The sequence below is a fragment of the Rhinolophus sinicus genome, chromosome 3 (genome assembly GCF_057876585.1).
Source record: "Rhinolophus sinicus isolate RSI-liver-muscle chromosome 3, RSI-T2T, whole genome shotgun sequence".
NCBI classification, from domain to species: Eukaryota; Metazoa; Chordata; class Mammalia; order Chiroptera; family Rhinolophidae; genus Rhinolophus; species Rhinolophus sinicus.
In genome coordinates this window covers 46106964-46133226 of record NC_142503.1, presented here as the reverse complement: position 1 = coordinate 46133226, position 26263 = coordinate 46106964, and the positions used below count along the sequence as shown (strand labels likewise).

The following is a 26263-nucleotide window of genomic DNA, read 5'->3' as shown; positions in this document are numbered from 1 at the left end:
ACAACCATTAGGGAATTTTATTATGAAGGACATATAAGCTGATAAGACCAGCTAATACAAATCAAAACAAAGGAAATTTCAGTAACAGTTGTGCATAAGCTATTAATTTATATGCCTCAACACCTTTCCCATTTCTTTATTAACCCTTTTTTTTCTCTATACTGGTTAGTAATATTTTTGCTCAAATAATTTGTGTTCCTTCCTCAGAAGTATGTTCCAATAATTACATTGCTACAAATGGATATAATACCGGAATTTGGATTGCTTAGGAGGCCACATACCATCACGTTGCTATTTTGATGATTTACCACGATTCCAATATTTCTTAAATTGTTTTGGTTCAAGGGATTATTTCTTACAAAGTAGCACACATCTTTTGTTTTTTTCTCTCAATTCATGATCTGAGTAGATGAAATTAAGGCAGGCACATCTTATAGGTGCAACAGAAATATATATATATTACTGATCTGTGTCTGTAGCATTTTCTTTTACAGGAAACTATATTACTCTGCAACAAAATCTGAAGGAGAGGGCTCAGAAGTGAAAGAAACAAGGTGAAAATCTCTCTAAGTCATACAGGTCAATTTCAGCTGGAGCAAGTACATCTTTTACTAGTTTTGCTAATGGAACATTTTCAGTTTAAAAGAAAGGAGTAATGTGAGCAGATAACTCAAGGCAGTATTATAGAAGTTGCAGAGATGGACAGGGCTAGAGAGAAGTAATCACCCCGGCAGGGAGATTATCTGAAGATGAGAGATTTCAATTTATTTGGATAGAAGTTGTGTGATTTTAGATTTTTGGGGGGAAAAGTGGAGGGAAGGGAAGGCAATAAAACCAGATCCTGACCAGCTGAGGTAAACAAAAGAACTTACTGAAAGTAGACTGGGGTATTTCTTAGAGAATTGCTGAACAACCTCCTCTAGAGATAGGAATGCAGCTCATCTATGGACCAGCAATGTCAGATCCTCTGCTTGCTTCTGTTTCTGTAGACCATCTTTCCCACTGGAACACAGCTGCCTGGTATACCCCAGGATTTGCTTTGCCTATACTGGTGAAGACATTTACATTCCATTTTGTGGATTCAAGCTTTAGGGACCCACTCTCCATCTTCTTTCCTATCTAAGTCCCAAATTCCTGGGGATGTAACTCACTGTAGGCCCTGACTGACTGAAGAGCCCATCTTGTAACACAGGTAATTAACTGTGGCCAGAAGGAAGGATCATATCGCAACAGGACTGCCCTACTGTGGCTGCATTGTAGTGGGAGGGGGGAAAAGGAGAGGGAGAAGCACTTTTTAGAAAAAGCAGAGGGGTTAGAGAGAGTTCCTCAGTTTCCCACTGCAGAGTACATCTCCAAAGCATTTGATCCAGGAAATTTAATTGGAAGAGATGATTTGATGTTCAGGCACAAAATCCCATTAAGCTTCCTTCATATTCTGGAATGATGGCGGTATGTGAAGGTTTACCAAGGTTTATTTTACTACTTAGCTATAAAAAGAGTCATTTATTAATATTAATTTTATATATTTTCTTTCATAAATTATTCATTTTGAATTGCAGCTAGAAGGCTTTGATAAATCTAACGCAGTTTCCTCGTTTTACAGAGAAGGAATCTAAGAGGATAAATAACTTGGCCGAGGTCACATGTAAATAAGTGAAAACATCTGGGCTGGAAGCCAAGTGTTACATCTTATCTAGTGCTGATATCTGGAGATTATTATTTTCTTAGAAATAGTTTATATTTTGCTAAGACAATTCAAGGATGGTGGGTTCTTATTTGTACAATTGCTGAATAAAAGTATATCCAGCGGCAGCAAGACTTAACAGCGGGTCAGAGCTTTAGCTCGGAAATTGAGAAATGTCCATTCTGCACAGTGTTCTCTTCTGAGTGAAAGGCCACTTCTGCACAGAGAGGACCTGCAAATAGATCTGCAGGAAAAGCCAGGACTTAGGAAGCAGTTTTGGATTCTCTCAGCTCCAAGGTGGTGCTATAATGCTACAGTAGGCTATATCACAACTTCATATTGCAGTGATAATCTGACCAGTAAGGATTGCAAAGCAGCAATATCAGGAAAGGCCCCATGCACAGGGGTCAGATCAGAAACATAGAAATAAATAAACAGGATGATTCCACATACTGATAACTGCCATGAAGAGAATAAAATGGGGGACGTGATAAAGAGTGATGGAAAGCTACGCAAGATTGGCAAATCAGGGAAATTCTTTCTGAATTATGAATGATTCAACCAAAGAAAAACTATCAAAATAAAAACCACATGTCAGTAATTTCAATAATAAAACCATATAGTCATATCAATAAAATCCCCAAATAATATTTGATAAAATTCAACATCCAGTCTTAAGCATCTTAAAAGTGAGACATGGGAAAAACTAAAAATTTAAAATTGAGTTGATTTTATAAACAGTAGAGCAAACCTAGCAACATTTCTCTTTAACAAATGAAGAAAGCAACGGTGCTTTTTGTCACCATTGTTATTTTCCAACATAATGCTGAAAATTATTTTTGTCATAGCAAGATCTCAAAAAAAAAAAAAAAAATAAAAAAAAAATAAATAGGGACCTAAACATTGGGGTAGGAAGGAGGTAAAGGAAACAAAAATGTTATTTGAGGAAATAGAAGACCCAAATTAAGCCCTTTCCATCCTTCAGAAAAGGATTTGCGATGTTAAAAGCATTCAGTGAAATGGGCAAATACAAGATAAATCTGTAAAAATGCACATGATTCTTAAATAGTAAAAATCAACTAGAAAAGGTAGCTAAGAAGAAAGCTTTTTTCCAATGTTAGTAAATTATAAAACATATAGAAATTAATGTGGAGTGTTCAAGGCACATAAAGTAAACAATAAGAAAAATTTTAATGAAAGAAGTCAAAAAAACAAATGAATGTACAGACGTAGCATGATTGTGAATAGTAGAGATGACGTCCCCCAAATTAATGTATAGATTTAACTTATTCCCATTAAAAACCAAATAATACTTTATACAACTTAATATAGTGGTTCCAAAACTGTTTTGGCACAATTATCAAATAGTACTCTATGAAAAAAAAAAGAACAATGAGGAGGAACTATCTTTGCCAGGTATTACAATTTTAAAGGAAATGAATGGAAATGATATGGCATTAATTAAAAAATGAAGTAAAGGGTAATCGAAGGTATAAAAAAACCTAGTTTATATATAAGTTTAATATGCAAACTCAGTCTACCCAAATGATGGAGAAAAGAGTGATGATTTAAGAAGTAGTAAGAAAACGAGATATTAATATGCAGAAAAATCAACTTAGACCTTCACCTCACACTAAGTTCGTTGTTATTACTTCTGCAAGAGGCTGCTCATTAGCACTTCACTGTTTTTGAAAGCTGACATTAAGTCCTTTAAAAGTTGCCAGCTGTTGGTTTCTTGCAGAGGTGGAGTCATCAATTCATCTTTGGAGAAGACTTCCTTTGTTTTGGGGAAATCACCAGAATGGTCCTTTTTAGTTACATCAATGTAGACCAAGTACTCATACTCACTTGTTTCTTTTGGAGGAAATGGAAGTCTCCAGGAAGCTGACAAGTTTGGTCTAGAAGCATAAATTGGATTTATTGTCTGGTGTATGTCCTTTTGGAGTCAAAGGGGACAAATATATCCCTGTGTCTTAGTCTGTCTGACTGCTAGAACAGCGTATCAGACTGCATAGCTTACAAACAACAAAAATATATGTCTCACAGTTCTGGAGGCTGGAAGTCCAAGATCAGGGTGCCACCAAGGTCCAGGGAGGGCCCTCTTCTGGGTGGCAGACTTCTCATGGTATCTTCACATGGTGGGAGGGGCTAGGGCTATCTAGGGACCCTCTTTATAAGGCACTAATCCCATCCATGAGGGCTCCACCTTCATAATTTAAGCACCTTCCCTAAGAGCCCTCCTCATACCATCACACTGGGCAGTAGGAATTTGGGGGGAACACTGGAATATGGATTAGGCTGAACTGTCCTTGCAAAGTACTATTTATTTATTTTGGAAGAGATAGATAGATAAGTAGACAGATGATCGATCGATAGATAGATAGATAGATAGATAGATAGATAGATAGATAGACAGACAAGGTGTGTTTTATCCAACTAATTGCTTACAGAAGATTGCTATGCTGAATCACGCCAAGAGGTCTATGTAGGCCTGATCTCTATGCTGGAGATAAAAAGTGTGAAAGGGAATCAGTACAACTGGACTTCGTAGAGGAATACCTGGATCAGATCACTGTAGTGTTTTTTAGCACCGAGTAGCTTAGACAGGGAAAATGAACTGCTGACCTTTATCATCAACTTGATTGAGCCATGGGAGCCAAATTATACTCTGTGTGTGTGGGTGTTCCCACTATCAGTTGTTTAATTTGTTTAACTTACTGAATCTTCACAACAGCCATATGAGGCAGGGCATGGATTTGGAAAGGAAAGATCTCTTTCAGAATGTCTCTGACTCTCTCCATCTCTCTCCTGTGTGTGCGTGTACACATAAATACAAATATGCACAAGCACATACACATTTACACTCCCACTCCCACCACAGGAGTTCTTAGGGCCAGAATTCCAGAGTGCGGAGATGCCTGGAAATTTTCCATTGTTGGGGATGAGCTGGCCACTGCCACATTGGGTGTTCTAAAAGTAACTCCTTCGAGCAGTAGTTGTAATCTACAGTGTATTGTTACTTCATCCCCGAATCTGCAGTTCTATTTTGTTAACTGTTTTAGTTTTGTCTTTGCTGTGCCTTGGAGAATTAAGTATCTGTGCTGGGAGAGAAATTGGTTGGGCAGAGTGGTATTCTGGAGAAGTTGGTTATCAGATGGCAGAAGGGACCCGCTCCAATAGTGGTGATACGTGATTATGAGGAGTGATTTAGGGGAATGTGAAATAGGTGTGAGAGAGGGAAATCCCAAGGAAGAATGGGTTTCTTATGACCTGGGGAATGCATGTTCATGGATTTCTAATTTGGCTATTAAAGGAAATGTGACCTTATGCCACCCCAGGTTTGTGTGTCTGTGGACTACTGAGGCCAACTGAATCGTTCCTTCATTCATTTATCCATTCCACAAGTATTTATTGGTTGCCCACTGCATGCTGGGACTGGGCTAGGCATGTAGAAACAATGATGACTAACAGAGTCTCTGCCCTTTAGGAGAAAACTCCTGGAAGTTAAATATTAACAAATCAAATTGTAAGAAAATAAGAAAAATAGGAGAGGAAGCAGAAATTAAAAAAAAAAAGGTGATATATATCACTATACAAAATTTTAGTTATCTATAAAGTGAAAATTAATAAAAGAAGCTATAAAAGAAAACAGACTGAACGAATTGCTTGTACTGAATATAACAGATGAGCTACTGAAATTTTAAAATGTCAATCTTTAGTCAAAGTTAAAGCCTAACGCTAAAATCCCTAAGGAACAAAAAGTCACTACCAACATTCAAATAAAAGAAAACTTAAAAATATACCTTCAATAGCAAACAAATTTGCATTAAAACAATAAGGTAATAGCTCACACTTAATGAATTTAAAAGTATAAGCAAAATCATATAATGAAACTATGAATGAGGCTGTTGAAAAGTAAGCATCCAGTCATTGCTCTTTTTGGTATACAATAATGGAATAGAGTAATTCTTAGAAAAAGTGAGTTAGCATTTAAATATCTAGAGCATAAAAATATAAATGCCCTTTACAATTGAAGATTCATCCTAAGACAGGATTTCGCCATTAATAGTAATTACCACCTAGAGTGCTTTTTTCATGCCAGGTACTTTTCTAAGTGCTTTACATATATTAACTCATTTAATCTTCATGGCAGCCATATGAAGTGGGTATATGTTTAGCCAATGGCAGAGCTGAGATTTGAAGCTCCTGAGTCTGGACTCGTAATCAACTGCTTCATGCTGCTTTAATAGAAGAAAAAAGTTCTATGTACAAAGATGCTTGTATCATTTATAATGTAAAAAAATTTGGGTAAAACTACATGTTCTACATGGGGAATGGTGAAATATATTACATTCATTCAATAGATAATTATTTAACCAGAGATGTTCAGAACTTTTGTTTTCCCAGGGTGCAGTGGTATGGGCCACCAAAAAAAAAGGACAGTATTTACTTGTCCTTTTGCAAGCCTTCTCTATGCCCCTATATCTTCAAGCCTTTCATAAGGACCAGGACATCCTGTCCCAACTGGGCACTCCATTATTTTCTGCTGGAGCAGCCCATGGCTCCATATATTATGTCATTAAATGGACTGCACGTAGCCAGAGTGAAAGTTCTTTAGGAGTATAAATTATCACTTTCCTGGATACTTTAGCCACATTTAATGAACTCATATATTTCTTTGACTCCATATTCTCAGCTTCGTTACCTTACCCAAGTAAAGCTGCTTCTTACCATAAATATGTTAACATAGTTATCAACATATTTCTTACGTTAAATGATTGTGAAGCTCTAAGTAGGATTTTGTGTTGTAAATGTTAGGAAAAGAATTTCAAAAATTTAAAAGTAAATTTTATTTATGCATAAACTAATTGAAATGAGAAAAACATAAATTACATATTTTAGCATGTCTCTTCATATTTTCTCCTATTAATTACAAAAATAATATATCTCAATCTCTTGGACATCTGCTATGTGCCAGGAACTATGCTACACTCTCTACATAATTTATTGCTTTTAATCCTGTCAATAGCATTGTAAAGAAGATATAATTTATTATCACCGTTTCACAGATGAGAATACAGAAGCTTAGAAAAGTTGAGTAACTTACCCCAGGTCACACAATTTATAAATTAGAGTCAGGACCTAAACCCAGATCTGTCTGAATGCAGAGATCAAGCTACTAATCATACTAATACTATCTTTTCCAAAAATAAATTTAGAGTCACTTTCTCTAATGTTAATTCTATGATGAAGTTCTAACTCTGTGGTTACAAATAACATAATAACCAGTTGCCTTGGAAATGAAGAGAGTATCATAAAACTAGAAGAGGCTTACAATACTGAATCTGAAGAAAAGTGAAGTTATGAAGTTCTTTGAAGAAAACCTTGCTGTAATGATGAAATATGGAAGAAAAACAAAGTAAGCAAATGTAAAACTGGAATACGGAAAACCCTCTCAACAAATTTGCATACATGTTTTACAAATATATTCTTAAAAAGGAATATTGTGTATGATAAGTGTGAATGCCAGTAGCGACCGAAACTTTGAAATTACCTAAAATGTACTGATTTCAACTGCAACTTTTCTTCCAGAAGCATCCCTTTTTTCCTTTTTCTACTACTCAACATGTAAAGTACAACCATATACACAGAAACCTCGCTCATACCAAAGACTTTGCCAGCTAACTTAAAGGCTGGCACCTATTTTTGATACCATGAGTATCTTCCAATATTTCTCTTATTTTTTTCTTCCTTTATCATATTTTTGAACTTGAGAATTTAAAAAAGTTCTTACAAATGTAGGAAAAGACGGATTATTCTGAAGCCATGTAACAAGTAGCCACCATAATTGGTTTTAAACATGTTCTGTCAAACAACAACTTGCCTTGGTAAACACTTTTTACAAGCCAAACCACTCTTTCAGTCTCTCACTTCTGAAAGTCAGCCAATCAGGGACAGACTCACTCCAACAGCATGCCTCTGAGTGGTACCCAAATAACAGTAATCTCACCTGGGTAACCATGCTTCCATAGATGATGTCAACCTACTTACTTACACCTCTGAGAGTTGACCAATTCTTGAACTTCATGTTTCCCCAAAATCTTACATAAGATCGGCAATTTGTTCTGCTTGAAAAGATTATGTCTGACCAGCATCGCTTTACTATAGCAGGCAGTAAGTTAGCTTTGTCTTTTTATCTTAGATGTTGAGTGATGGTCTCATGGACAATTTTGGAGACTCCATGGAGATTGTTTTAAAGACCCTCATTTGGCAGCATGCCAGGGGACCCTTAGGCCAACAGTCGCTGGGTACCTTGTGCTAGAATTCCATTTACTCTTTAAATATGTCGTCAAGTGAGTTGGTCTTAACAATAATGTGATCTCTGACTAGTTTCATTGAGTTCCTATTGCTCAATTTATTTTGTTATTCTAGGGTTTGTAACCAATAGGACTTTGTTTAGGCCAAGATCTGTATAGAGCAATTAGACCTTTTGGTTTAGAGGTGCACCATTTGGGAAACAATTAGATCTAGGTCTTGTACACAATCTTTAGATCTTTTGGTTTGAAGATATGCCATTTATAAATGTTTTTGCCATTAACCTGCTTGTTCTCCTGTTGCTTCCCTTGCTTTTGCTGCTGTTTGTCTATATGTTGAAAGTCTTATTTCATGTGTTTTTGTCCTGTTTTGAGTTGCTTTGTTTCTTTTGAAGGCATAAAGGAGTGTTCCATAGGGAACCATATGGAAGCGTAAGCCCGATAAACTTTTCAACTCAATGCAAGCCAGCCTGGAGGGCTAATGGTTGAAGGTCTGTTAGACCAGCAATCAATGAATGAAAAAAGGGCTTGTTGAACTTTGTCTTTTATAGGGTACCCTATAAAACCTTCACGAGGGTACCCTCTTTCTTGTTAATTTGTGAAAGAAACTCACTTTATTTTTTTCCATACTCAAGCGTCATGGCCCGTGAGATGGCTGACTGGAGGGCCCCATCTTACTCTCTGTTTGGGTGGGGAATCCAGATACCCTTTAAAAGCCCACACGATAGACTGACTGTAGTGACCTCCCGTTCTTGTGTGTTATGAGTTTGTCTATGCCGAAGTCTCGTCCTCCTCCTGAAAGAGCTTCTGTTTCCCTTAAGAAGCACTGTAATTCTAACTTTTCTTGGTAAATGGCAAAAAAATTTTAACTTAATAATGTTATGTTTGACATGTCCAAATCTTTAAATTAATACTATCTTTAAGAGGAACTCTAAAAATATTAGGAGACAAAAATACCAAGTTATCAATGGTCAGCTTCTTTAATTGATACATTAGCTATTAGTCAGCTAATTTAATTGATATACTAAGGCCTCAAAAAAAATTCTAACTCAAGACAGTATTTCTTAAAGACTTTGTAACATTTCCAAACCTATTCAGTTTGTGTTTCTCTCATTTCCTACTTAGCTTTACCTGGCTTTCTAAATGAGCTATTTTTTTTTTTTCAGGGTTTCCTCAGGGAAAGAACAATTATATTATAAAATTTCTAGACCAGAAGGTTGAATTACAATTCTTGTCTAGAGCCAAGGCAAGGGACATAATTAAGGAGTTTCCTGAACTTTCAGAATACAAGTAAAAGGTTGTTACAGAATTTAATATTTTGTTACATACTTAATTTCCTCGACCAGAGATCTGTACCAATTAGTTCAGCTAACATTTAGCCTCTCAGATAGGGAAAAGGTTTAATAAGTAGAAAGATAGGAAAGAAAAAACTTAAATCCAGTTATATAAACTTTTCAAAACTTGTCTTAAGAGAGCAATAAAAATAAAAAATTGATTACAAAAAGGCAATTTCAGAAGCAGTTATTTTAAGGGAAAACTTGTAAAAAGGTTCAAATTGTAAACAAAACAAAGATGAAAAATAGACTTCAAGAAATATTCTAGAAGCTGGAGTAAACCCACAGCTAAAGTAGAGAGATGTGTCTTCCCTCGTAAATGGGATCAAATCTGAAATAGGGAATTTAATAACAAGAGAGCAATTGAAATGTAAAATTTTCAGTCTAGAAAATATTCAACATGTGGCTAGATGTTTCCAGAGCCATAGTAAATAAATAAGCTGAAACTCAACGGAGTATTTGGTTCACTAGTTAAAAATAATTTAAAATGCCTATGTTATTTTAAAATTGGGAGACTTTGAATAAAGATACATGTAGATATTACAAATACAATGATAGTTAAAAGAATCAATGTTCCATACCGGCTAATAAACAGGACAATTATCCAAAATGTAAGTATCGGGGCTGCTCCAAGGGTGACATTAAGTCCCAACACTTCTCTTTCCTTCTTCTAAACTCTCAAAGGGATGAATACAGCTTTCTTATTGCTATGGGAGCTACTGTATCTACCAGTTGTCTTTTTGCTATAGAACAGCAGATCCCTCAGAGTAAAATGTTAAAGTTGATTGAAAAACAAGATTTTCAATAAGAAAAAAAGAGAGAAATTTTATCTTCAAGTAAAAATGACTGTGCCAGCTGGTGAAAGCAGATATAAAGGACAAATTGGAGGGTAATAGTAAATTGTGGAAAGCATGATGAAAAACAAGCTTTGTGTGCGTTGGTTTACTGGAAGCAATAAATAAGGAAAATTTCTAAAAATCCGAAGTCCTTCCCCAAGTCCCAACCTGTAATTGATGCTTTGGAATCATTATCAGAAGGGCATTCCTTCTTCTCTGTGACACAACTCCTGCAAATTTTAATAGGTAGGATTTACTTGGCAAATGGAACTGCCAGATAAAGTGTACTGCAAAAGCATTACTTTTTAAAATCCCAGAAATTTTCTCACACATAATACAATTATAACTGGTGTGACTAATAATATACCTATACTATGTATGATTCAAGAAATCACTGAAGAAATAACTATGGTCCCAGAATCCAAATGGACAAAAGAGTCCATGGGCACAGGCAGATTAATTATAATACAACAGAGCTCTTAAAAAACTTTTTGAATTATAAAACTCTTCTTTTACTGTCTGCAAACATGAGAAAGTTAAGACATGCTGTAAAGGTCTTAATTCATCAACATGGCATACACCTAAGACCCATTGGCTATTAAAGCTGATCCCTTTATTCTGTAGCCAAAGCTTAGCTTAGTTCCCTCAGAGCAATTATGGGCCTCAACTAAGTAAGGTAAAACATCTTCAGATCTTGCAGTGTAATTACCTTTAAATCTGATGTCATCAAAGATAGTAACTCCTTATTGCTAATGAAAAACACTTAGCATTTTTATACTAGTCAATTAACTAATTGTAAAGTACTGATACTTTCTTCTCATATTATCATCCACTGGTGAAACACTCCTATTCCAGCAATTCTATTGCCCTTACATGATAGGAGGGAAACTTTTCATTGTGTTTCTGTCATCCATGGCCAGAACCGAATTTTTGGACATTCCAGTACCAACTGTTGACTTAATACTCTTTTTTGCTCCAATATTAAATGCTGACACTATTGTTTGTTGATGGGTCTATATGTAAAAAAGAATACCAGCAAATAGACCAATGGACTAGAATAGAGATCCCAGAAATAACCCCTCACATATACGGTCAAAAGAGCTTCACCAAGGGTGTCAAGACGACTCAATGGGGAAAGGACAGTCCTTCAACAGATACTGCTGGGAAAACTGGACATCTACATGCAAAGGAACGAAATTGGACCTTAACCTTACACCATATACGAAATTAACACAAAATGGATGAACGACTTTAAAACTCCTAGAAGAAAACATAGGGGTAAATCCTGATGGCATTGGACTTGGCAATAGTTTCTTGGACATGACACAAAAAAAGCACAGGCAACAAAAGAAAATGTAGACAAATTGGACTACTTCAAACTTAAAAACTTTTGTGTACCAAACAATGCATCAACAGAGTGAAAAGGGAGAGAATATTTGCAAATCTGATAAGGAGATCTGATATATCCAGAATATATAAAGAACTCCTACAATTCCACAGCAAAAACCAAATAACCCAATTTGTAAATAAAATGTCAACTCCTGGCATTCTATGCTTCCCCCAAAGACCCGAGAGACTGCCTGTGCAGCACAGCCTCCCCTTGCGACAGTAAGCAATAAATTCAGCTGTGTCTTCTTATTTCACATATTGAGTGCTAGTTTCATCATCCGTTGGCAACTTCTCCTGGTCTTTTTTTTATTTTTTCTCTTTCCATTTAATAGTGCTACTAGTGATAGCAATTATGATAATGATGATTTTAATCTCCTCTTAGGATACCAGGCTCTGTGCTAAGGTCTTTCTTTACATACATTATCTCAATAATTGACAACTCCCAGTAATATCTGGCTACCAGGACTTTTTAATTTTTCAAGTAGCACTCAGGCCTGAAGAAGTTATTAGCCCTGGCTTATTCAGTATGCCAGTCATTTGCTTGTTTTCTTTCAAATCCACTTCGCCCCTTTTCCCTGCTCTGGTTAATATCACAGGGGCTGATCCATACAGACTGAATTTTCCAGGCTCTTCTGTCAGCTGGCTTCCAGCTCAGTTCTACTAATGGGACTCTCTAGTGAAAAATGAAAGGGCGGGAGGGAGGAAAGGAGAAGGCAGGATATCTCTCCCCTTTCTGCTTCTAGAGATGGCTGTGGCAATAGCTATGTTTCCTTCCAGTGCTCCAGTCCCTTTGTACATGCTTTTCTTCTTGGTGGTTATCGCTCATATTATTCTGTTTGAAATACCTGGAGTGCTTTCTGATTACCTGGATCCGTATCTACACAACCAGAAAGAACCGATGGTAGAAATTGTACCAGGTAGACTCGGAGAGACTTGAGATTTAGTCCCAAGTCTGCCTCTAAATCACTTGTGACCTCGAAATAATCAGTTTGGTGCCTCTGTTTTGCTATCTATGTAACAGAATTGTTGATCTCCCCCTGCCAACTAGAACCTTCTGTTATGCTGGGCTTGCAAGAATTGGTTAATAGGAGTTACAATTTTCCCTTTCTCCCATGTAACAGTGCTTACAAGCTGCTTTAAGGCCTTGATTACATTAGAAATATAGCTGTTCCCTTAACCAGATGAAACATGAAAACACCCTTTAATATGATCTGGGCTAGCTACATCATTTGAGGGGCCCAGTGCAAAATGAAAATGCAGGGCCCTTGTTGAAAAAGTAGGAAAAGAGTGCCATGAAAAGTATTACAAATAAAGCTTTTCTTTTAAAAACAAATTACTTTTGTAAAATACAACAGAGGTAATAGGGATGTGAATAACAATATAACTTACAAAGTGTAAAAAAATATATTTTGTGACGTAATTTCATATAATGCAATACTTATTAATGTGATATCTGGATGAATCATAATTTTTTAGCTTGCTTTTCTGCAAATTTATTTAATAGGTTATTAAAATAAATATATACTTTTAGCAATTTTATTTTCAATTGATATAATTGAAAGAGACGTTAGTTGTTCTTGGAAAATGAATGATTGCACATAATTTTTTTTTTTTTTAAAGATTTCCTTGGGGAAGGGGAACAGGACTTTATTGGGGAACAGTGTGTACTTCTAGGACTTTTTTTTTTTTCCCCAAGTCAAGTTGTTGTCCTTTCAATCTTAGTTGTGGAGGGCGCAGCTCAGCTCTAGGTCCAGTTGCCTTTGCTAGTTGCAGGGGGTGGAGCCCACCATCCATTGCAGGAGTGGAGGAATGGAACCAGCAACCTTGTGGTTGAGAGGATGCACTCCAACCAACTGAGCCATCCCGTAGCTCAGTGGCAGCTCAGCTCAAGGTGCTGTGTTCAATTTTAGTTGCAGGGGGTGGAGCCCACCATCCCTTGTGGGACTCGAGGAATTGAACTGGCAACCTTGTGGTTGAGAGCCCACTGGCCCATGTGGGAATCGAAACGGCAGCCTCCGGAGTTAGGAGCATGGAGCTCTAACGGCCTGAGTCACCAGGCCAGCCCGATTGCATATAATTTTTGATAATTTAAAATTTTGACCAGGATCTTGCTGCTGATGCAATTGTTATTGGAGCAGTTAAGAGTATTTTATGGGCTGTGACAACATTTGGCATAAATTCTGATAAATTATTCTGAAATAAAAATTTTAGTACATGTAGAGCTCATGATTCTCATGGAAAATTTTTTCTGAAAATATTTCATTCTTCATACAAATAAGTTTTGTGTAAGTCGAAATTTAATTTTAAATGTAAATTTATACAATAACATTTTAATGCTTTCACTGATACTGCTTGTAACTTATGGAGATTGTACAAGAAACCAAATGTGGCTTCATGATTTGTATAAAATTCAAAATGCTCATTTATGCATTCTATCAATGCATTTTCAACTACAGGGAAAGATAATGTTAAAATTATCTTTCATTAGTGATTTGTTCATCTGAAATTTCATATGAAAGTAGTGTACTTTTCTGTTAAATGCCATGATATTTAAATTTATTTCCTATTTCTCAGTCTCTGGATATATGCTTTGTAATTTTGAAGCAGTTTTAGAACCTGAGATTCTAAACTCTTTCAGTGGTTATAATGACTTCCTGACATGCTTTCTTGCAGTGTCCAGGTGTACACGCTTTAATTTTGTTATAACTTACAAAGTTTACTCCCTGTGATCTGGCAGTTTCTGTGACAGCCTCTGGCTAGAGTTAATATTTGTGTAGATGCCACATTCAGGCTCCAGGGACTCATGGGCCAAGCAGCCTCCCCCCATAGGTCCCAGGGGTGCCTGTGAGCAGACCCCTCTTTTCCCCATGGTTGTGGTCACTGCTGCACTGGCAGCAATATACATACCTTAATTAAAAAGTACTTTATTGTTCAAAAATACTGCCCATCATCTGACCTTTCAGGGAGTCATCATCTTTTTGCTGGTGGAGTGTCTTGCCTCAGTGTGGATGGCTGCTAACCGATCAGAGTGGTGGTTACTGACGGTGGGGGTGGCTGTGGAAGACTCTTAAAATAAAGCAGCCATGAAGTTTGCCACATTGGTTGACTGCGTTTTCATGAACGGTTTCTCTATAGCGTATGATGCTGTTTGATAGCATTTTATCCACAGTAGAACTTCTTTCAAAATTGGAGTCAATCCTCTCAAACCCTGCCACTGCTCTATCAACTAAGTTTATGTAATGTTCTAAATCCTTTGTTGTCATTTCAACAATCTGTGAAGATTGTTGAAGGGCAGATTCCATCTCAAGAAACCACTTTCTTTGCTCTTCCATAAGAGACAGCTTCTCATCCCTTAAAGTTTTATCATGAAGTTGCAGCAATTCAGTCACATCTTCAGGCTCCACTTCTAATTCTAGTTCTCTTGTTATTTCCACCACATCTTTAGTTACTTCCTCCACTGAAGTCTTGAACCCCTTAGTCACCCATGAGGGTTGAATCAACTTCAAACCTCCTCTTAATGTTGATATTTTGACCTCTTCCCATGAATCACAGATGTTCTTACTGGCATCTAGAAAGGTAAATTCTTTCCAGAAGGTTTTCAATTTACTTTGCCCAGACCCATCAGAGGAATCACTATCCATAGCAGCTATAGCCTTACAAAGTGTATTTCTTAAATAATAAGACTTGAAAGTCAGAATGACTCGACCCATGGGCTGCAGAATGGACGTTGTGTTAGCAGGCATGATAACAGCACTCATCTCATCGTACGTCTCCATCAGAGCTCTTAGGTACCAGGTGCCTTGTCAATCCGCAGTAATATTTTGAAAGGAATCTTTTTTTCTGAGCAGTAGGTCTCAACAGTGGGCTTAAAATATTCAATAAGCCATGTTGTGAAAAGATGTGCTGTCATCCAGGCTTTGTTCCATTTACAGAGCACAGGCAGAGTAGATTTAGTATCATTCTTAAGGGCCCTAAGATTTTTGGAATAGAAATGAACATTGGCTTCAACCGAAAGTCACCAGCTGCGTTAGCTCCTAACATGAGAATTGCCTATCCTTTGAAGCCAGGCATTGACTTCTGTTTAGCTCTCAAAGTCCTTGATGACATCTTCTTCCAAAGGAAGGCTGTTTCATCTACATTGCTAACCTGTTGTTTAGTGCAGCCACCTTCATTAATTATCTTAGCTGGATCTTCTGGATAACTTGCTGTAGCTTCCACGTCAGCACTTGCTTCACCTTGCACTTTGAAGTTATGTAGATGACTTTTTCCCTTAAACCTCATGACCCAACCTCTGCTAGTTTCAAACTTTTCTTCTGCAGCGTCCTCACCTCCCTCAGCCTTTATAGAATTGAAGAGAGTTAGGGCTTTCTCTGGATTAGGATTTGGCTTAGGGGAATGTTGTGGCTAATTTGATCCTCTATCCAGACCACTGCAACTTTCTCCATATCAGTAATAAGGCTGTTTCGCTTTCTTATCATTTGTGTGTTCATCACAGTAGCACTTTTAATTTCCTTCAAGAACTTTTTCCTTTGCATTCACAACTAGGCTAACTGTTTGGTGCAAGAGGCCTAGCTTTCTGCCAGTCTTGGCTTTCATCATGCCTTCCTCACTGCACTTAATTATTTTTAGCTTTTTGGATTTTAAATCAGAGACATGTGACTCTTCCTTTCACTTGAACACTTAGAGGCCATTGCAGGGTTGTTAATTGGCTTAATTTCAATACAGTTGTGTCTCAAGGAACAGGGAGGCCCGAGGAGAGGGAGAAAGACAGAGCAGATGGCTGGTGGGTAGATGAGTCAGAACACACGTAACATTTATTAAGTTCACCATTATATATGGGTGTGGTTTGTGGCATCCCAAAACAGTTTCAACAGCACATCAAAGATCGCTAATCACAGATCACCGTAATAAATATAATAATAATGAAAAAGTTTGAAATATTGTGAGTATTACCAAAATGTGACTCAGAGACACAAAGTGAGCAGATGCTGTTGGAAAAATAGTGCCAATAGACTTGCTTGACATAGGGTTGCTACAAGTCTTTAATTTGTGAAAAAAAAAAAAAAAAAAAAAAAAAAAAAAAGCAACATCCATGAAGTGCAAATAAAGGGAAGCACAGTAAAATGAGGTATGCCTGTGCTTTATAAGTGCTGTGGGGTTATAGATGTGCAAAAGACACTGTCCTGCCTTTTAGGACTTTCAAAGCCAGTGAGGAGACATGAAAAGAGACAGGTCTCCTGAAATGTAATTGTGGCGAATATGTACTAGAATGAAATAAGGGTCACGGAAACCCAGTAGAGGGAAAGTTGGTTTTGAGGTAGGGCTACCAAGGAATGTTTCAGTCCAGCTCTAAAGTTCTATGGTTTCTTGTTTCATTGGATGGCTCTTGGGTAAGAATTCAACAGATGGAGAGGTAAGGAGAGATGGCATCCCAGAAAGAAAGGGACAGGTGACCAATGAGAGTGTAGGAGTGTTTGTGGGACTCATTTGCTCATGGCTTTTCTCATACGAATCAGCTTTAACACCAAGACTTAGACCAAAATAATTAAATATATTTAGAAATGTTTGATGATTTGGCAAAATCAACCAGTATCGTTTAAGTGAAACATTTTTAAACAAGGAGAACGTATTTTCTCTCATAGAGCTGCATTATCTAGAGTTAACTTTTTTTTTTTTTAAACAGTTCCTGTCTGGAAAAAGAAAAAAGAGCCCTCTTTAAAGATCCTGTTATTTCAGAAAAATCTCGGTTACTCTTTTTCACAGCCATGAAAGTGGAATTATTGGGTGAAATGGAGAAAAATTGTTCTCAATTGTTCTAAGTGGTTATAAGGCACCATCCATTACAGAGCTGCTTTTATTTTTGCTGTGTGACTTGTCAGATTTGGGAGGGAATAAAATATGTTCTTGGATACCATGGTAAGAGAAAGATACTACTGCATTTTATCGAACTTCAGATGCCGTTGACTGTAAGATGTACCGTTATTTTATGCACCACTAAGAAAGGGAAATAAAAACCCTGTCAATTAATCTGTGATACAATATAAGAGTCAGTTCAATCTCAGAGATGTGAAAATGTGAGAGTGAATGCATATTTTAGAATCGATGATATATGGCATTTATTGAGTGTCAGGTTCTGTTCCGGATCCTTGACAAACATTATCTCAATTCTTGTAAAAACTTAGTGACATGGGTATCCTTGCCCCTATTTTACAGATGAGGAAAGTGAGGCACAGTGAAGCTGAAGACATTGGCTAAAGATCACAGAACTAGTAAGTGGAACAAGCTCCTCATACCTTTCTCTTCTCAAACTTCTGTTTTTAGTCTGTGACTCTCCAGTCAAGCTGTGTCTTGACAAATTGGGACACTCTTGCACATTTGCAGCAGGTGGCCTGTTTTCAGCTTTGGGCACTTTTCATTTATGGCAAACCTTCATGGTGAGGCAAAGCCTCATCCTGCTTTAACTCCGATGGGCTTGGCTGTGAGGCACATTGAGACTTCAGAGCTTGGGAGCGGGTCAGGGAAGGGCAGGGTTGGCCTGGACCCAAAGGAGTTAGCTGTTGCTTCGTCCGAAGGCCAAAGCAAATCATTCAGAACTGACATAGTCAGGATCTTGCTTGGGTGATCTCAGGGGCTGAGGCAGCACCGGAAGGGCTAGAGAAGGGAGGCCCTCACATTCCTCAAATGAAACTGAGAAAGCGGAAGCAGCATTGGGCAGCCGGTTGGGTGTGAGCAGAGATGCCGTGTGCACAGTAGAATATAATCCAGAGAGAGCATCTGGCTGGGGAGCCTGAGGATTTGCAGAACATAGCATTCCTCTAGATTTCACTGCTATCCTTGGCAGGGTAGCCAATGAAAGACAAGACCTCCTGGTTTTACAGGAATGTGGGTCAGGGTTATTTGGGCATGACCCCTGAAAGTTGGAGAACACAGGAGAATATCTGAGTTTTAGACCTATCAATGCTCAACTCAGGTATCTTTTTAAAGCCTTCTCAGCCTATGTCTGGGTTCAGGCATTAATGACTGAAGACTTGGCTTTGAGTCCCTAAATTCTGTCATGTGATGACTCAGTTTCCTCCTCTGTAAAATGATAACAACACTAGAAAGAATACTGGATAGATGCATTTTATAAGTGTATGTTCTTAAAGATCTCACATAATTCACGACTCATTCTGAAAATGATAATGGGCTTGCTTACCATCTAAAGTAGTCCCAGTAAGTGACAATAGTGTAAGCATAATTTACCAGCTTCAAAATTATGCAATTACTGATAATTTCTTTTAAAAAACAGTGAATTTGAACTATTTCAAATTCATGTATTTACATTTCAAATTCATGCACTTAAAATTTGCATGAAATGGAAGCAAATGAATTAACCTGGGCTGCTACTCAGGAGAGGGCTGCATTTGGGGGGTTCTGGGGCCAGCTTGAATCATTGGGAAGACTTGAGAAGAGCAAGTTGACCAAATCTGATGATTGTTCCTAAAAAGATCATCCTCAAAAGGGAACTGACAATAAAAATCCTTCACCTCTTAGCCCTGTCTCTGAGACAACGGTGCTTTGCTGGTATTGGGGGGAAAGGCTGGAGCTGACTGGTAGTTAGCTGACTAATTTTATGTATAAAATTAGATAAAACTGCACTTTGTAGATACTGGATAGCTGTTATTCTCCTGTTTGTTATTCAGACTACAAGAAGGTTCTATCCGCAGATATCTATCAACACTGGCTATACTGAATGCATTCTTTCAGCCTGACCTTACCCCGAAAGCCTTGAATTTTCATGGCTTTGCCATAGCCGGTTGATGGACTCTAGGCAGATCCATGCATTTCTGCTACCCAAGACTAATTCCCAGAATCTCTGGCCCCTTTTACCATTCCCAGATCTGAATGAAGTTCTGTGGCACAGGGCATAGGATGTGATTTCCTTAGCGGTTACTGAAGGTTACTGAAGCCTGGGTATTTAGGGGAATAAGCTTCTCATAGAACAAACTGATTAGTGGGAAACGGAAGTCAGGATGGGGCTAGCAGATTAGTTCGCTCTCCATCTTCCCATACAATAGACTGCTTGAGTCATAGTTTTTCCATATAATCTGTCCAGACATGTCCTGCTTGGCCAAGTGGGAACATCAGTCAAGCAATTGCTTGTTGTAGAATAGTAGCCAGATTAATCAGTGTATTACCTTGCATTTTCTTTCCATTGTCCTCTGACTCAGTTGTCTTTTCCTTCGCTCTTGCTGCCCTGGCACTGCACCTGCCAATGAGTCTTGCTTCAGACTTTTTTCCCTAGGGAACTCAGACTAACTCACTATGGGCAGTGAATTGAGCTAGGTACTGAGTCCCCACCTTCTAGAGCTTACAGTTTAGGCCAAGAGATGATAGGGGAAGCATGAACCACAATACAAAGCTATGCACAATGATAGCTCGCAATCTCACCTTTGAGATCCTGCAAAACTTGGGTAGTTATCTCTATACTGGTTTTGTGTGTGTGTGTGTGTGTGTGTGTGTGTGTGTGTCTGTGTCTGTGTGTGAGTGTGTGTGTGTGTGTGTGCAGATTGAAACATCTCGATTTGCTTATAACATTGCAGTTAGCCCTCCGAGATTTATTCAAGCTCCTTACCTTATATAGAGGCGGCCAGCATTTTCCTTGGGGTTACAATAAGATATTTTGAATGTGTTCATGTTGCTGTATGCATTTTGCTTTGGAAAATACACCATTTAGTTTTTCTTTAATAATAGCACTTTATCATAGTTCTCTTTTCCTAAAATCAAATTACTGTCAGATTTCTTTCCTTCTCTCTCCAGTCAGATAATTGAATGTAATGATGCTGTTTATCCACAGACACTGTCTAGATTAATTTTTTGCCTGCTTTTGGAAATTATTTTAACAGACTTTGCAGCCTAGCTAGCTACCTATATGGTACTCTAATGGGTGTTTTGGTCTTAGACTTTAATATTTCTGAACATTATTGTCTCTAAGTGGAGACGAAAATGTGACAATTTGAAAAGTGCCAGAAATTTGCTTTAGTTGACTAAAGGTAGAAGATAAATCCTGTTCTGAGGCAATCTCTTTGTTTGGGAAGGCTAACTTTGGTGAGTGGTCTTGTTCATATGGATGTAAATTAAGTATATGAGTTACGATTGCTGCTTAACAAATTATCCCCAAACTTGCAACAATACTACTAATTTATTGTTTCATGACATTTTTGAGGGTTCGTAGCTCTGGCTTGGAGTGTCTCGTGAATTTATGGTTAAGGTGTTGGCCAGGCCACCATCTTCAGAAAGCTTGACTGGAGCTGGAAGATACACTTCCAAGGTGGCTCACGCCTATGGCTGGCAAGTTAATGACGGCTGTTAGCAGGAGACCTGAGTTCCTCATCTCTTGAATCTTTCTTTCCAGAAAATGAGGAAGTGGCAGTGTTTTTTTATGACATAGCCTTGAAAGTCACACACTACCACTTCCACTGTATTGTATTTGTCCTGCAGACCAGCTCTGATATATTGTGGGAGGGGACTACACAAAGGCATGAATACCAGGAGAAGAGAATCACTAGGGAGCCACCTTGAGACTGACTACCATGTTAAGTAGTACTGTTTTGTTTTTGTTTCTACTGAAAGCCTTTTAACTGTGGAGTAGCCCAGATGCAAATATGAGGTGTGATCGAAAAATACAGTGAGTGTTTAAATTAAAAAAATTTGATTCAGTAGAAGACACATTGCCATTAATCCCCCTCAAAATCCTCCCCCTCATTTGTTCTGTCATTTTTGCCACTTTCTGAAGCAGTTCTGGAAGTCCTGTCTCGAGAGTGTCTTTAGTTGCGCTGTTGTGGCTGCTTCGATAGCCTGAATCATTTTGACTTTGGGGAGGAGTTGGAAGTCACACGGTGCCGGATCTGGTGGATAAGGTGGATGAGGACACACCGTCATGTTTTTATTTGACAGAAATTGCCGTACCAGAAGCGATGTGTGACACGTAGCGTTGTCATGATGGAGAATGAAGTAAAGACATGAAAGAGGACTCCAGAACTGCTTCAGAAAGTGTCAAGAACAATGGGATCAGTGTGTTTGAAGTGAGGGGAGCATTTTGAGGAGGATGAATTGCAATGTGTCTTTTACTGTAATACATTTTTTAAATTTAGCATTCACTGTATTTTTCGATCATACCTTGTATATCAGACTGGGATAAGGGGTATTTTTTTTTCCATAATAATATTTTTAATGGCTGACCTGCTTGGGGATCAGCATGTAATTCTGCAGAGATTAATTTGATGTCAAGTGATTTTTCTGCCTCATCTGTTTGGAGAAACCACAAGAGGAAGTGAGGATCAGAAAAAAGAGATGCCTATTGGAAGGACATATAAAGGTGGACTAAAACTTTAAGTTCTTTTCAGATAAGACCTTAGTAACTCAAAGTTTGTGTAACTCACCTTTCTGGCCAAGTTCCCACAGAAATGTATGTGATTTTCTCAAGGGGCCTGGCTTCCCATATGCCCATGACCCAGCCTTTTGGGAGCAATCATCACAGGACACTGCTTTGTTCTCCCTCTTCCCTGCCACCTGTGTGGAGTTCCTACTCCCAGCCTCCACTTTGGTATGCTGGCTCCAGGGCAGTGGGGAGGAAACCGGCCCTTTCTCTCGCGCCTGTGTCCCACTTCATTGCCAGGGCCCTGTAGCTGCCCAGCCTGTGCCCACACCATTTCAAAGTCTTCCATGAAAACAGTACCCTTTTGCCTCTGAGGAACTCTCCACCAAGAACAAACACGGACAAGCAGCAATTTATGTTTCAGGACTTGTTTTGTCTAGAATGCAACGGACTGACCTTCCACCTTGACTTATATTATTTCCAGGCTGCTACTTTCTGCCCAGATATTTACATAGGCTGCTGGTTTCTCCCCATACTGCTAAATGTCTTCCAAAACAACCAGCTGTTAGAGCTAAGGAAATGTGTCAACACATGATAAGTGACATCGCACAAGACTGTGATAAAAACTGATCTCAAGTATTAAAAATTCAAGCTGTCCTCTTCCATTATATCTGAGCTTTAAACAAGTGCTCGTCATCTGCCTGCTGGTCGTTTGACTTGTACCAGACCCTCTGCATTTGACACTCTTGTGATACCCCACTTATGGCACCACTTACAATGGTCTCTTGTATATTGTCTTGATATTTTACGTGGAAGTGGTCAATGAGCCTCATATCTTGGCTCTACGCATTAGTTTCCTGGGCCAGAGCTGGGAATTCTGAGTTGGCTATTTCTCTCTCTGTTACTGTGTACATTGCTCATATCTCCTAGGGATTCTGCTTCCTAAGTATCTTCCACATCTATCTCTTCCTCCTCATTTCCACTGCCACTGACTTGGTTCAGGACCACATCAAGTCTTTCCTGGATCACACCAATAGTATGCAAACTCATCGCTCTCTGTTTTAATTCATCCTCCTCATTTGTGCTGTGGGAATAATCGTTCGAAATACAAATGAAATCACCTCTTTCTTCTGCTTAAAGTTCCTCCGTGGGTCTTCCCGTAGGTACTAGGATCAAATGCAAGTTAGAAGTTGGCCCACATATTTTTGCTTACCTCTCTGACTTCATTTCCCGCACCCCTTCTCCTGTGCTTGGCAGCCATTTAACTTGGAATTATCTTAAATTTATACTGTTTAATATCCTATGACTTTGCAAATGTTATTTCTTCTACCTAATGTGCATTTCCCACTCATCCTTCAAGACCTAGGTCAGGTGTCATCACCTGTAAGACACCTTTCCCCTCTGGGTTAGATGTCCCTCCCATGTTCCACAGTATCTTCTACATCTCTCTCGCCATGTGTATTATGCGTTGTTATGGGCTCTGGAGCCAGAGTATGTGGGTTTAATCACATTTCTCTTTTTACTACCGTGTTTCCCCAAAAATAAGACCTAGCCAGACAATCAGCTCTAATGCATCTTTTGAAGCAAAAATTAATATGAGGCCCGGTATTATATTATATTATATTAGGCCTGGTCTTATAGTAAAATAAGACCGGGTCTTACATTAATTTTTGCTCCAAAAGACGCATTAGGGTTGATTATCTAGCTAGGTCTTATTTTCGGGGAAACACAGTAGCTGTGTGACCTCTTGCATGTCTCTTAGCCTTTTCTCCCTGACTGTAAAATGATAATACTACTTCTCACGTGTGGTTGGTCTTTGGGCTTTATATTGAGTTGACATATGTGGAGTACTTAGAATAATGCCTAGTTCAGAGTCTAGACTCAGGGAATGTCAGCTAGTCCCAATAATTAATTTTTTTAGTTTGTTGTTCCATACAATCTAAGTTTTTAAAGGGATGAATCTTGTCTTTGTTTTCTCAGCACCTATCACAAAGAAGGCATTTCTGTGAATGCATAAATGAACTACAAATACCATATGCAAGGTATTCTACTACTTAATGGTACTTTCCTATTTCCCAGTACTTTCTGACACATTTAGTTCATACAGGAACAAGCTAGAAGTGTGCATAGGAAGTCTTTAAAGAATTATAGTGACAGCATATATTTATATGAGATTACATTATTCATTTCCAAAACAAAGTTTCTAAACTCAGAGAAGAATAGTCTAAGTGTACTAGAATTTTATTGTTTGGATGATTTGTATTACAAAATCAGCACTATTCTTTCTTGGTGTGAGACATCTTTTAAGATACTGTATACCTCTATCTTCAAGTTACGACAGAATCCACATATTGGTCATGTTGTTGGCTTAGTTGGAAATTTTATTTTCTATCTTCTTTCAATCTCTCACATATTTTTGTATTTTAAGTAATGTTTCAAAATCACGTCATGTGTCCCATAGACTAAACAGGCAAGCTCTTGCCTTCTATATTACACATCTCTGAGAAAGGGTTACCAAGTAGTATGAAATTTAATTTTACAGCAACATCTGGTAAATACACAAGACTTTCATCATCCTTCATTTCTAGATTAATATGTTTTTATTTAATAAGCGTACAATCATGTTGAGACTAACTGCATTGTTTAGCAGTCAATAATCTTCTGGATGTCCATATTTAAATTAGATTTGACTATGAATGATAGAAACTCAAAATAACAGTGGCTTAAGCAAGTTAGAAATTTATCTCTTATGTAAACATAGGCAGTCCTGTGTTGGATGGCAATTCAATCATCAAAAACCAAAGCTCTTTCATTTTTCTGCTCTACCATCCTTAACATACAGGTTTCAACTCCTAGTTTAAGATGACTGCTCCAGCTCCAGCCTTTACATTCCTAGTCCAGCCAGCAGGAAGGAAGGGAAAAGAGCAATCTGCTGATACTTAAGGGCACTTCCTGCGAGTTGCATATACATTCCCATTCATCAGAAATTGGACACATGGACCTAGTCAAATGAGGGTTGGAAATGTATTCTTTGTCTTGGGTAGCCATGAGCTCACTAAAAATTAGGGGTCCTATTTCTGAGGAGAAAGGGTAACTACATATTAGAGGACTAGTACCGAGGTGTGCTATTTTTTGTCTTACTATCGTTTAACTGTCATAGGTTACTAGGGTCCAAAACTGAAAAAATATTTGGTAAAATGGCCCTATTGATGTCAATTATTGCGATAATTTTGACCCTTTCTTAATGTGTTAGCTAGTGTGAGACCATTTTTAAATTTTAGAAGCTATGTTGAATTTATTGACTCCAAAATTAAAATAATAATTATTAATGTTGCAAATAATTTTCTCATAAAGGAACAATAAAAAGTATAAAGTGACATATGATACCAAAGGCACAAACAAAAGAAAAAGTAGATGAATAGGACTTCATTAAAATTGTGTATCAAAGGACATTATCAACAGAGTAAAGAGACATCCCATGGAATGGGAGAAAAATATTTGCAAATCAAATATCTGAGAAGAGATTAATATTCAGAATATATAAAGAATCCATACAACTCAATAACAAAAAAACAAACTGATTAAAAAATGGGCAAGGGATGAACCTGAATAGACATTTCTCTTAAGAAAATTTTCAAATGGCCAATAAACACATGAAAAGATGCTCAAGCAAAGCCTTAGAAAACCTGCCATATCACAGACCCTGCAAAAGGAGTATCATTGCGTAGATCAGAGATTGGAAGCTTTTGTGTAAAGGGCCAGATAGTAAACATTTTAGGCTTTGTGGGCCACATTAGGCTTGTTTAATATTCTTTTTTTTCTTTTAAAATATCCCTATTAAAATGTAAAAACCTTCCTTAGCTTGTGGGCTATACAAAAAAGGGCTGCTTCTAGATTTGGTCCAAGGGCTATAATTTGTTGATCGTTGGTAGAACTTTGGGGCCCTTCTGATGTCCCCATCTGCCAGAATAGCAAATGGAGGCATCTAATCATGATTAGCCAATTTTTAGGGTGGCCAGTAACTCTGTCTGGTACTAACTCAAATAGGTTGGTTTCAAGTCTGATTATATACATTCACGTGTATTTTTTAAACCACTTTTTTATTATGGTAAAATTTTATTGTGGTTCTTCATGTAAGTGGAATCTAATTGGTCTACATGTCAGCTCTATTTCCTAGAACTTGGAGAAGGAAGAATTAAGAAGTGAGCAACCCCAGGAAAAATAGAGAGTAGGTCCTAAGTGAGAGACACCTAGAATAGTTTCAGGTCTAATCCCCGTATATTCACACAAGAAACCGCCTTTTCTTAAGGAAACTGATGTGATGTGTTCCTTGTAACCAGAAGAATCTA

At 37.8% G+C, this 26263-nt stretch overlaps 1 protein-coding gene across 8 annotated transcripts in view; it reads left to right on the top strand.

The window, feature by feature from the left end:
* The window catches only part of ZNF366 (zinc finger protein 366), a 293096-nt gene that overhangs the window by 11371 nt on the left and 255462 nt on the right, over positions 1-26263 (top strand). For 7 of the 8 annotated variants that reach the window (XM_074328846.2, XM_074328845.2, XM_019728099.3 and 4 more), the window contains exon 2: positions 17771-17826. The exons of the other annotated variant lie outside the window; for it this stretch is intronic. The gene's annotated coding sequence lies outside the window, so the exon portion shown is untranslated. The remainder of the gene's footprint in view (positions 1-17770; positions 17827-26263) is intronic. 8 annotated transcript variants of the gene reach the window in all.